General features: G+C 35.8%; 1 pseudogene; it reads right to left on the bottom strand.

Annotated features, from left to right (window-relative positions):
- Positions 1-1837: 1837 nt before the first annotated feature.
- LOC119513756 lies at positions 1838-2577 on the bottom strand (annotated as a pseudogene).
- Between the last annotated feature and the right edge of the window lie 8824 nt (positions 2578-11401).

The following is an 11401-nucleotide window of genomic DNA, read 5'->3' on the forward strand; positions in this document are numbered from 1 at the left end:
AAGACTAAATTTATTCAATACCCTAGTAAAAGTTTTGATTGTAATTATCCAATGGTATTAAAAGTACAAAACAGATTTATGGATTTCTAATATAGAAATACAAAATGCATTATTACATACAGTACATCCTACAGGCAAAGAAATACGAAAGAGGAAAAAGAAGACTGTGGTTGAGGTCTAGTAATAAGTAGACATGATACATATTATGGTATATTCTACCACCAATACTGCAGTAAAAATGAACAAAAAATTAAAAGAAAAATTCAAATGTAATTCAGGAGGAAGATGATAATGGCTGGGACTCTTGTAATACACCTCAAAGGCTGTGGGAAAGCCAATCCAATTCCCTGTGTAGTCTGTGCATTTGGTGGCATATAGCATGCAGGTTTTTCCAAAAGGAAGAAGTATAGAATCTTAAGTTTGGATTAAGATCTATAAAACTATAGGGTGCCTGTAAGAAGTAGCTCACTCTTTGTTATTTATATTAAGCATCGAGTCATGTTATTTTTATAAGGTAAGCAAAAATGTTCCTCCCACCATGAAAAGTCTTATTTTCTTTCCTGACGTTTTAGAAATGAGGCAATGAGAGTACTTTGGCTTGGATTCAAGTAAGAGGTTTTTAATAGAGATTTTAGAATTGAAGACCTCCACGTTCAGGATTTATCTATCACCTAACATGTCAATGTTCAGAAAGCCTGACTAAAAGAAGCCAAACTGAAACCAACCCAGTCAGCATTAGCACACACCTCTTTTCTTCTAGTAGAATTTTACTTAAAATATTTTAAAGGAAAAAAAAATCCCTAAAAGTTAAAACAAGTCAAACACCCATTCTACACAGATAAACCCTTCAAAAGGTCCACTGAAGTAATCCACAGCTAAAACTGAATTGTGCAGATTTTCAAAGAAGTCACCAAGCTGTCATCTAACACACAAAAAAAGTGACTCATACACACGGTAGGCAAGCCCTCTAAGAAATGAGCCCCAAGAAGCATTAACCTTCATTTTCTGCCATCTTGAAGAATTGCGTATTTTATTTTTCAGACTTTTTTTTATTAGTGTGTGTTCCCTACCATGTGGTAATGCTATGGTACTATTCATATAGGATGGCTTATCCTGAAGCCTTGCCATTTTCCCAAGAGGAGTTTTGATTCTGCTGTGGAAGTTTCATATAAATTAAAATCTTTATCAAATATTAATATGGAGAGAGGTGACATAGGATGCAACATATATAGTCAAGTTACCTCTCTATGTATTTAGCATCTACTTTTTCTTTCAAGGTATTTGCACCAGAAAGCTTAGTCTGTCCTGCTTAATATTTAATATTTCAGTGGTGCAGGTTTGAATCATCAGAAAATTGTCAAGATCTTAATATTTCAAACTTATTTAAAAATACCTCTAGGGGCAAGTCCATATTATTGAATTGTGACAAACTTACTATCATAAGGGAAAACAAGTGTACCCAGTCAACTTAAAAAATGCCCCAATCACTGCTTCTCAATAGAGAAAAGACTAAAACTGCATATGGTTACAGCAAATCCCATCTCCGTCCTGAAATTCCCCTACTTTCATTCATGAGAAGGGGATTTAAAGAACACTTCACAGCAACATTCAGCTTTCCCATGAAATACTCAGCATCTTAAATACTATTTGCATTTCTTTTTTTCGATTAGTAAGTTAGACACTGCCTTCAGAGTTTGTGGAACTGGAGGCAAAAATCCATTCAAAACCATTCTAGAAATTGTTTTTTGGCAGAATAGAAAGTATCCAAGTTAAAAATAGGAGGGTCACTTTGTTGCTTTGTTGTCTTTTCAAATTATTTTCTTTTATTGCTCCCCCTCTACATAAACTTCAGTCCCCACTCCTGAGCATAGATGAGTAAAGGCTCTGACCCCTGCTCCACTGGCTTCTCAGCAGCTGTTTTCTTTATTGTGCAGCAAGGCTTGAGTAGATGTGTGTCAATGAGGACTTCCCCAAAACGGCGTTTACAGGTAATCCCACAACCTATTTTCTGTCTGTTCTAGTATGTGAGATCTAAAAAGGAGAAGACTGGTGCTCTATTAGAGCCAGAAGTGATCTCAGTATCTGAGCCATCATTTGAACTGGTAAGTATAATGAGACTGGACTAGGAAGGCACTTGAAGTGGTATTGTGAACATCAGAATTATGATGTTTAAATTCTTTCTGCACTTTACTGATCTGGTTGCTTTTTATCCTGTTTCCAGACAGAGTTTTCACTTTCTTTGGTTTCGATGTAGTCTTTAGATTGAGTCCTGCCCTTGTGTCTAACACACTATTCCAGTTTTTTGTTGTTCATTTTTTGTTTTTATTTCTTTTTTTTTTTTTTTTTTCTTTTTGATCCTGCTAGCAGCATCTTCTGTCTTTTCATGAGCAAGATGCAGGCATTGCAGATATCTCCTGAATGAGTCTCATGCAACCCATAACAGCTCTGGAAGTCCTTTTCATGGCATTTACTGTCAGTGAGTCAAAAACAGGAGGATTTAGCCCTGCAAATACAGCAGCCCTCTATACTTTGGTACATCTTTGGCTTGTGAAAACCAAACATCTTTTCTTCTGGGCAATAGTCATGATAGCATCCTCCTAGAGCAGCTTGGTTGCCTGGAAAAATCCCTAAATAATGGTTAACCTCATAAAGATGTCCTGAGACAAAAAGTTTCAGATATGTCTGCATTGAACAAATATCTTCAATTAACCTCACCCCTGTAGAGAAGGGGTAATATCTTCTTTTAAAAGTAAATAAAATTCAAGGAACTTTTGAGGGTAACATTGTTTAAAGCCTCCCTAAATTGTGGACTGTAACAAATTCTTACCAAGGTAATTACACCCATTGCTCCTGGATGTACCCAAGTGTTAAATTAACACATACACACCCTTTAACAACAACAGTAACAACAACAAAACATTTTCCTACTGGAAATTATTGGTATTTAATAAACTTTTGATTAACCCTCAAAAAGATCATGCCAGTTTTCTGGATTTCATGCTGAAATTCAGGGTTTTTCAGTTTAATATTTTACCGGTGAGTTTCAGGATCAGTGATTCTACTACTGACAATTTGCATTTTCTTTCATTTTATGAGGTTTATCAACAGTGAAAAATGTAACTAAAATTTTATCTTAGAATTTTTTACAATGCTGAAAAATTTCAAAGGAAAAATATCCATAATTCGATTAAATAAGCCATAACTTATCTTTATGATGGAATGTTATTTAATACACTTTAAATTTTACTAGAAATAGTTTGCTCAGCTCGATTCCTACCAGTAGAAATTTGATTTTTTGACAGCCTCTTTTAATTTTCAATTCCTCTGCCCCCTTTAATTCAAACTGACAGTGTTTTGGGTGGTATAATTTTCTCAAATACTGTGTGGTCCTTCTGTTAATTTCATTGGGGCTCACTCCATTTAACAAAAGCCACACTCACAAATCTCCTCAACATAAGCCCTTTTACTTCTTAGGATCCCCATGAGTGTTCTGGGGGACAATGTCCGTAAGGTTCTTAGAGTCTCTATGATTTGACTGAGAAGATATATGAGACACACCCTTAATTTCTTTAAAGAGCCCTTCATGTGATTGAATAAGTCCCTGATCTTTTATCTTTCTGAGATTTTAACAAAAATTTGTACATAATACAATTGGTTTATTCCCTAGACCAGATTTCATCCCTATGCCTCTTTTTTCTGGCAATATTCAGAAGCTGTTTTTTAAGTTTGGCATTTGTAGTGTTTGGAAAGGCTGATAATTTATTAAAAACATCAAGTTATAAATCATTTTTGTGTAATGGTTCTTCACACAATTATGTCTTTCCTCTCATGTTTTATTATAAGTAGCAACAAGAAACCAGAGGGCACTTAGAACAGTGCTTGGAATCACTTTAGCTAGTAACCAAGTTCATCACACATATGTCCTGCTTCCTGCGTTACTGCAGGAGACCATGTTGCTAAACTTTCTACAGCTACATAACAAGGACTTCCTTTCCTACACTTCTAATAAACATGTCCTTCACTTCCTTTGGAAACTTTACTAGTAGAATCCAAAAGTCCAGACTTCTACTAACAGTTTGTTGCATTTAGCCTCTCTGTATCATGCCCTGCAAAAATCCTGTTTTAAAGCCTCTCCCACATTTATAGATGTTTCTTTGTAGCACCTCCCTACACGGATCAAAATCTGTATTATTTATCTATTGCTGAGGAATAAATTACTACAAACTTAGCAGCTTAAAACAACATAGATTTGTTATTTTTCCATTTCTTTGGGTCTGGGATCCACAAGGCTACAATCAAGAATGCAGCAAAGGACAGAGTTTCATCTGGAGGCTCTAGTGGGGATGGATTATCTTTCAAGCACCCATGGTTGAAATCACCTGAGGGCTCAGTTTCTTGCTAGCTGTTGACCAGAGGCTGCTCTCAGCTATTTCCCATGTGGACCTCTCCAACAGGGCTACTTTTGTCAAAGCATGCATGTTGAGAAGGTAATATCTAACCACAGAAGTGAGAACTAAAGAAGCATCATAGTGTGGGACAGATCTGGATTGTGGGGAGGAGATGCGGTGTGGGAAAATAAGCACAGGTGGGCTGAGAAGTGGGAGTGAAGGCCAGGGGCTGACTAAACCTGCAACTTTGTGTTCTGGAGTAGAACTCTGAGGAGTCCAAGGATTTAAGTTCAAACCTAACTTACCTCTTGTTATGAAGAAAATTTTTGCAAATAAAAGGCTATAGCAGATTACATTTAACAATGATTTACAGCATTAAATACTTTTACAAAAGGTAATATGCCTTTTTTAAGGTAGTTGAGGGAAAGGGATCTCTCTCCATTGCTTGCTGCTGTAGACTCAGGATATGGTACATGTCATCTAGTATTGACTCACTTGCTTTTTAAATTTTATCAAATAAGTAAAAATTCTAGATTAGATGTTAAAAAATATGTTTCTTTTCTGAGGCTGTCTCTCAATCATCATGTAACTTTTGACAAATAAGTTGGTCCTTGGGCTTTCAGTTGTAAAATGTGAGAATTTGAATTTGATGATTGGTAATATCTCATCTATATAATCAAAATAGGAAAATAAAAAGGCAGAATTAAAAAGGAGGAATATTTGACAGTGAGCAGAAGTAGGCAAGAAAGTGAACTTATCAGTATCTATAATCACAACTTTGTTTTAGGTTAGTTTACTGGGTGATTAGATTAGCTAAATGAGCTTTTTTTTTCACTCTTTTTTGTTTGTTTGTTTTGAATACTACAGGGTTTTTCTCAGTCCCTCTTTGAAAGCTAATAGATACCTAAAACAACTCATGGGGTCAAATTATAATATCAGCTTTCTTATGTGATGCAATTCCGTGCTATTCTGGTGGCAATAAAAGGAAACCAGATGCAAACTTCTACTCCTTTCAATTTTCTCTCTTATTCAACTCACTAACTTCTCAATGGGTTGATGCTTCATATCATTTCTTTAAAATATAATAAGTATGGTAGCTTTCAGGGGTTGGGGATGATTGGTGGGGATGGAAGGTAAAAGGACAAGTTCAAAATAATCATTTTTTACATTGAAGCTTTAACCTTATTTTGTAACAAACTGATTTTTTGACAAATTAAAAAAAAATGTGTGGGATATATATTACTCTGTACATGTATATCGACATATTACCTATTTTGTTTTCTACAGGAGGATAATATACAGTGCACTGTAAAGAATTTTGTAGGGAATTTCAGATGAGGGTTGAAGACAATTTTGCTGACATAAACTTCACTAATCCAACACAACAATTTTACTTGCATCAAGTAATGATTAGAGAACTTTACTAATTAATCCTTAGCTACATGACTGAGCTTTCATTTTATATCATGAATATGTTGCCTGCTTTGGAACTTCACTATAGGCTTAAAATCCTAAACCAGCCTTGTTTCTCATAAGCGGAACTTTTCTTCCTGTTCTAGAGAATCATATCTCTCTTGGGACCTCCAAATTTTGTCCCCAAACCTAAAAATCTTTTGCATTTTATATACCTTTTAAATACAAAACTTTCTCCTGTGTATTTATTGTTTAATGTTGATTCAGTGTTTGATTAGACATTGAACTAGGATTATTTCCACAAAAATTAGGCATTAGCTGCTTCATCAAAAATCCAACTTCCAACTTTGTGAATCAATGCAGTCTATAAGGCTAAAGGTGATAGGAACTGTACATAAACACTATGCTCTAGTTGACAAAGTTTCCATGAGAATATGGGTTAAAAATTTTGAAACCACCATATACATATCTTGGAATTGAACAAATGAGTAAATGGATGATTTCTCACTGTGGGTGAGGAAGATTATAGATAAGTAAGGGTTAAACACTAGAATGTTCCATGTTTTCGTGGGTTAGAGTTGAAGAAATCACTATGAAAGAAATCAGTATGAAATCATGTTTCACTTAATATAGATACAGACATGGGTGTATACACAGGTTACTACACACACACACGCACACACACACACACACACACACACATATTTCTTTTGTTCTGTCAGTTGAGTGGGCCTAGAAACAGGAACACCCAGTTTCAATAAGCATACCTAAAACATAGATAAGATTTTTAAATACTGTTTTGGTTTGCTACACCTGCCATTAAGCAAAATCCTAGAAATGGATTAGCTTTTATAAAGGGGATTTATTACATTACAAAGTTATAGTTCTAAGGCCATAAAAGTCCAAACTAAGGCATCAACAAGAGGATACCTTCAGTGAAGAAAGGCCGATGGCATCCGGAACACCTCTGTCAGCTGGGAAGGTAGATGGCTGTCATCTGCTGGTGGCTTGCTCATAGGCTCTGGTTTCAAAATGGTTTTCTCCAAAATGTCTCTGGGCTTCTGTCTCTCTTAGCTTCTCTCTCTCAGCTCCTGTGCATCCTTGCTTGTTCTCCCAGGGTGTTTCTTTCTAAGCATCTGGAAGTCCTCTCTTAGCCTTTCCAGAGCAAACTCTGGGCTTCATCTCTTAGCTTAGCATCTCCAAATGTCTTTGATTCTGTATCTCCAAGCGTCTGGGTCTGGATCAGCCTTGAACTCTCTTAAGGACTCCAGTAAACTAATCAAGACTCACTTTGAATGGTCAGGGCCACACCTCCAAGGCTATAATCTAATCAAAAGTTCTCACCCACAGTTGGATGGGTCACATCTCCAACAAAACAACCTAATCAAAAGAGTCCACCCATAATAAATCTGTACCCACAAAATTGGATTAAAAAAATATGGCTTTTGTGGGGGACATAACAGATTCAAACCAGCACAAATACCATTCCTTAATAAAAGGAGTCAGAGTATCCAGGAGACATGGCTGATTTCCTGGGACAGGAAAGATATAAGATGAAACTGGAAGATCTTAGTGCCACAAAACAAGGAAAAGTTCAACAGCAACACAAACAATTGATGACTGTATGTCAAAGGCACACATAAAAGAGCCCTCAATGGCTAAAACTGGAATAATTTGGGTAACAAAATAAATAAAGTAGTATTGGATCATAAAGCATAAGATAAATAAACATGAATCCATACTGCTATAAGTAAATGATTAAATGAACAGATAAATGGAGAACAAAGAAATCTCCTGTGCAGAAGAATTCCAAATAATTTATTTAAATATTTTGCCCAAAAGGAGATGAAACATAACTTCCCATTCCTTAAGAGTGTGCTACACATTGTGACTTTCTTTCAAAGAGTACATTATGAACAGGGGACTACAAAAGATTAACTTTGCAGTAGAGAAACCTAACAAGCACTACCACAACCAGGCGATCAAGTTTAACCTCAACAATGATAAATTATGTAGATAGTATGACACTTTACCTCTTTGGCCTTCCTTCCCAAACTCTATAACTCCAGTTTAATCAGATGTGATCCTGGTACAGAAAAAGAATATTAGGTAAAAACTCAAGAAATATGAATAAAGTATATACCTAACAATGTATCAATATTTGTTCATTAATGGTGAAATTCACCATACTATAGTAAGATGTTGTTAATATAGGAAACTGGGTCTGGGATATATGGTAATTCTTTGTACTCTCTTTATATCCTTCCTGTCATTCTAAAACTAATCTAAAATTAAGTTCATTTAAAAAGGAGAGCTCTATAAAAACAAAAAGAAAAAATCCAATTTACTTTTGTAGGACTATTTCTAAGGGCAAATCAGTTTTGACTTACAAAACTCCTACTTTCAGCTACCTTCCAGGATTATTTTTCATACAAATATATCAAACTCTGAAACTTATATTTGTGTGGTACTTAGAATATTTTCTTGTGGAACTACTGAAAAACTATGAACTCATAACAGAAAGCTTATAATTACCTTCAAAAGGGGAAACACATGAGGAAGAAATTTCTATTACATTTTATTATAAAATTCAGGTGCCAGTGTTAGCAATCCAGTATTTCATTAATGTTGAAATCATGTATGAAACTGTAACCTAATTTATTGATAATATAATTCTTAGATGTAATATTTAAGGAAAATTCATTTTTAATTAACCAATTGAAATTATGTTATTGCAAATAAAATATACAATATTCCATTCATAAAACTTGAGAAATAATTATAATACAAATATGCTTGTAACTCCACAATCAAGATAAGAAAAGTGGAAAACTATTAGCTCCTTTAACATTTCCTTGTGTGTCCCTTTCTGATCACATTTGCACTATCCTGAATTTTGTGTTAATCATTCCCCTTGATTGTCTTTTTTTTTTCTTTTTTTTTCATTTTTATTGAGATTGTTCAGATACCATACAATTATCCAAAGATCCAAAGTATACAATCACTTGCCCCTGGGTACCCTCATACAGCTGTGCATCCATCACACTTAATTTTTGTTCAATTTTTAGAAACTTTTCATTACTCCAGACAAGAAATAAAGTGAAAGATGGAAAAAAAAAGAAAAGGAAACTCTAATCCTCCTCTACCCCTAACCAACCCCCCTCAATTGTTGACTCATAGTATTGATATAGTACATTTCTTACTGTTTATGAAAAAATGTTGAAATACTACTAACTGTGGTATACAGTTTGTAATAGGTATATAGTTCTTCCCTATATGCCCCTCTATTATTAACTTCTAATTGTATTGTCATACATTTGTTCTGGTTCATGGAAGTGATTTCTAGTATTTGTACAGTTGATCATGGACATTGCCCACCATAGGATTCAGTTTTATACATTCCCATCTTTTGACCTCCAACTTTCCTTCTGGTGACATATATGACTCTGAGCTTCCCCTTTCCACCTCATTCACACACCATTCAGCGCTGTTAGTTATTCTCACATCTTGCTACCAACACCCCTGTTCATTTCCAAACATTTAAGTTCATCCTAATTGAACATTCTACTCATACTAAGCAACCACTCCCCATTCTTAAGCCTTGTCCTATATCTTGGTACCTTATATTTCATGTCTATGAGTTTACATATTATAATTAGTTCCTATCAGTGAGACCCTGCAATAATTGTCCTAATGTGTCTGGCTTATTTCACTCAGTATATTGCCCTTGAGGTTTTGTCATCAACCCATTTTTTTTTTAATATGGTTTTGTTCACTCACCATACATTCCATCCCAAGTAAATAATCGATGGTTTTCTGCATGGTCATACATTTATGTGTTCACCACCTTCACCACTATCTATATAAGAGCATCTACATTTCTTCCACAAGGCAGGAGGGAGAGTCAAAGAAGGTAGAGAGGCAAAAGAAAGAGGAAAAAAAAAGACAGCTAGGAAGCAGCAAAAGGAAAAATAACCTTAAATCAAAGTAGAATAAAGAATCAGACAATACCACCAATGTCAAGTGTCTAACATGCCTCCCCTATCCACCCCTCTTATCTGCATTCACCTTGGTATATCACCTCTGTTACATTAAAGGAAGCATAATACAATGATTCTATTAGTTACAGTCTCTAGTTTATGCTGATTGCATCCCTCCCTCAGTGCCTCCCCATTTTTAACACCTTGCAAGGTAGACATTTGCTTATTCTCCCTCATAAAAGAACGTATTTGTACATTTTATCACAATTGTTGAATACTCTTGATTTCACCAAGTTACACAGTCCCAGTCTTTATCTTTCCTCCTTTCTTGTGGTGTCTCACATGCTCCCCACCTTCCTCTCTCAACCATATTCATAGTTACCTTTGTTCAGTGTACTTACATTGTTGTGCTACCATCTCCAAAAATTGTGTTCCAAACCACGCACTCCTTTCTTCTATCACCATGTAGTGCTCCCTTTAGTGTTTCCTGTAGGACAGGTGTCTTGTTCACAAAGTCTCTCATTGTCTGTTTGTCAGAAAATATTTTGAGATCTCCCTCATATTTGAAGGACAGCTTTGCTGGATACAGTATTCTTGGTTGGTGGTTTTTCTCTTTCAGTATGTTAAATATATCACACCACTTCCTTCTTGCCTCCATGGTTTCTGCTGAGAGATCTGCACATAGTCTTATTAAGCTTCCTTTGTATGTAATGGATTGCTTTTCTCTTGCTGCTTACAGGATTCTCTCTTTGTCTTTGACATTTGATAATCTGATTATTAAGTGTCTTGGCGTAGGCCTATTCATATCTCTTCTGTTTGGAGTATGCTGCGCTTCTTTGATCTGTAATTTTATGTCTTTCATAAGAGATGGGAAATTTTCATTAATTATTTCCTCTATTATTGCTTCTGCCCCCTTTCCCTTCTCTTCTCCTTCTGGGACACCAATGATATGTACATTATTGTACTTTGTTTCATCCTTGAGTTCCCGGAGACGTTGCTCATATTTTTTCATTCTTTTCTCCATCTGCTCCTTTGCGTGTAGGCTTTCAGGTGTTTTGCTCTCCAGTTCCTGGGTGTTTTCTTCTGCCTCTTGAGATCTGCTGTTGTATGTTTCCATTGTGTCTTTCATCTCTTGTGTTGTGCCTTTCATTTCCATAGATTCTTCTAGTTGTTTTTTTGAACTTTTGATTTCTGCCATATACATGTCCAGTGCTTCCTTGCAGCCTCTATCTCTTTTGCAATATCTTCTCTAAACTTTTTTATTTGATTTAGCATTAGTTGTTTAAATTCCTGTATCTCAGTTGAAGGGTACGTTTGTTCCTTTGACTGGGCCATAACTTTGTTTTTCTTAGTGTAGGTTGTAATTTTCTGTTGTCTAGGCATGGTTTCCTTGGTTATCCAACTCAGGTTTTCCCAGACCAGAACAGGCTCAGGTCCCAGAGGGAAGAAATATTCAGTATCTGGTTTCCCTGCGGGTGTGTCTTAGAAAATTGCTCCACCCTTTGATGCCTCAGGTCACTGTGCTTTTCTGCCCAGCAGGTGATGCCTGTTAGCCTGTAATTCTTGACTGGTGTGAGGAGGTGTGGCCGTGTTCCCCCAGGCTCTGGGGTCTGGTTCTGA

The sequence above is a fragment of the Choloepus didactylus genome, chromosome 2 (assembly GCF_015220235.1).
Source record: "Choloepus didactylus isolate mChoDid1 chromosome 2, mChoDid1.pri, whole genome shotgun sequence".
Lineage (NCBI taxonomy): Eukaryota > Metazoa > Chordata > Mammalia > Pilosa > Megalonychidae > Choloepus > Choloepus didactylus.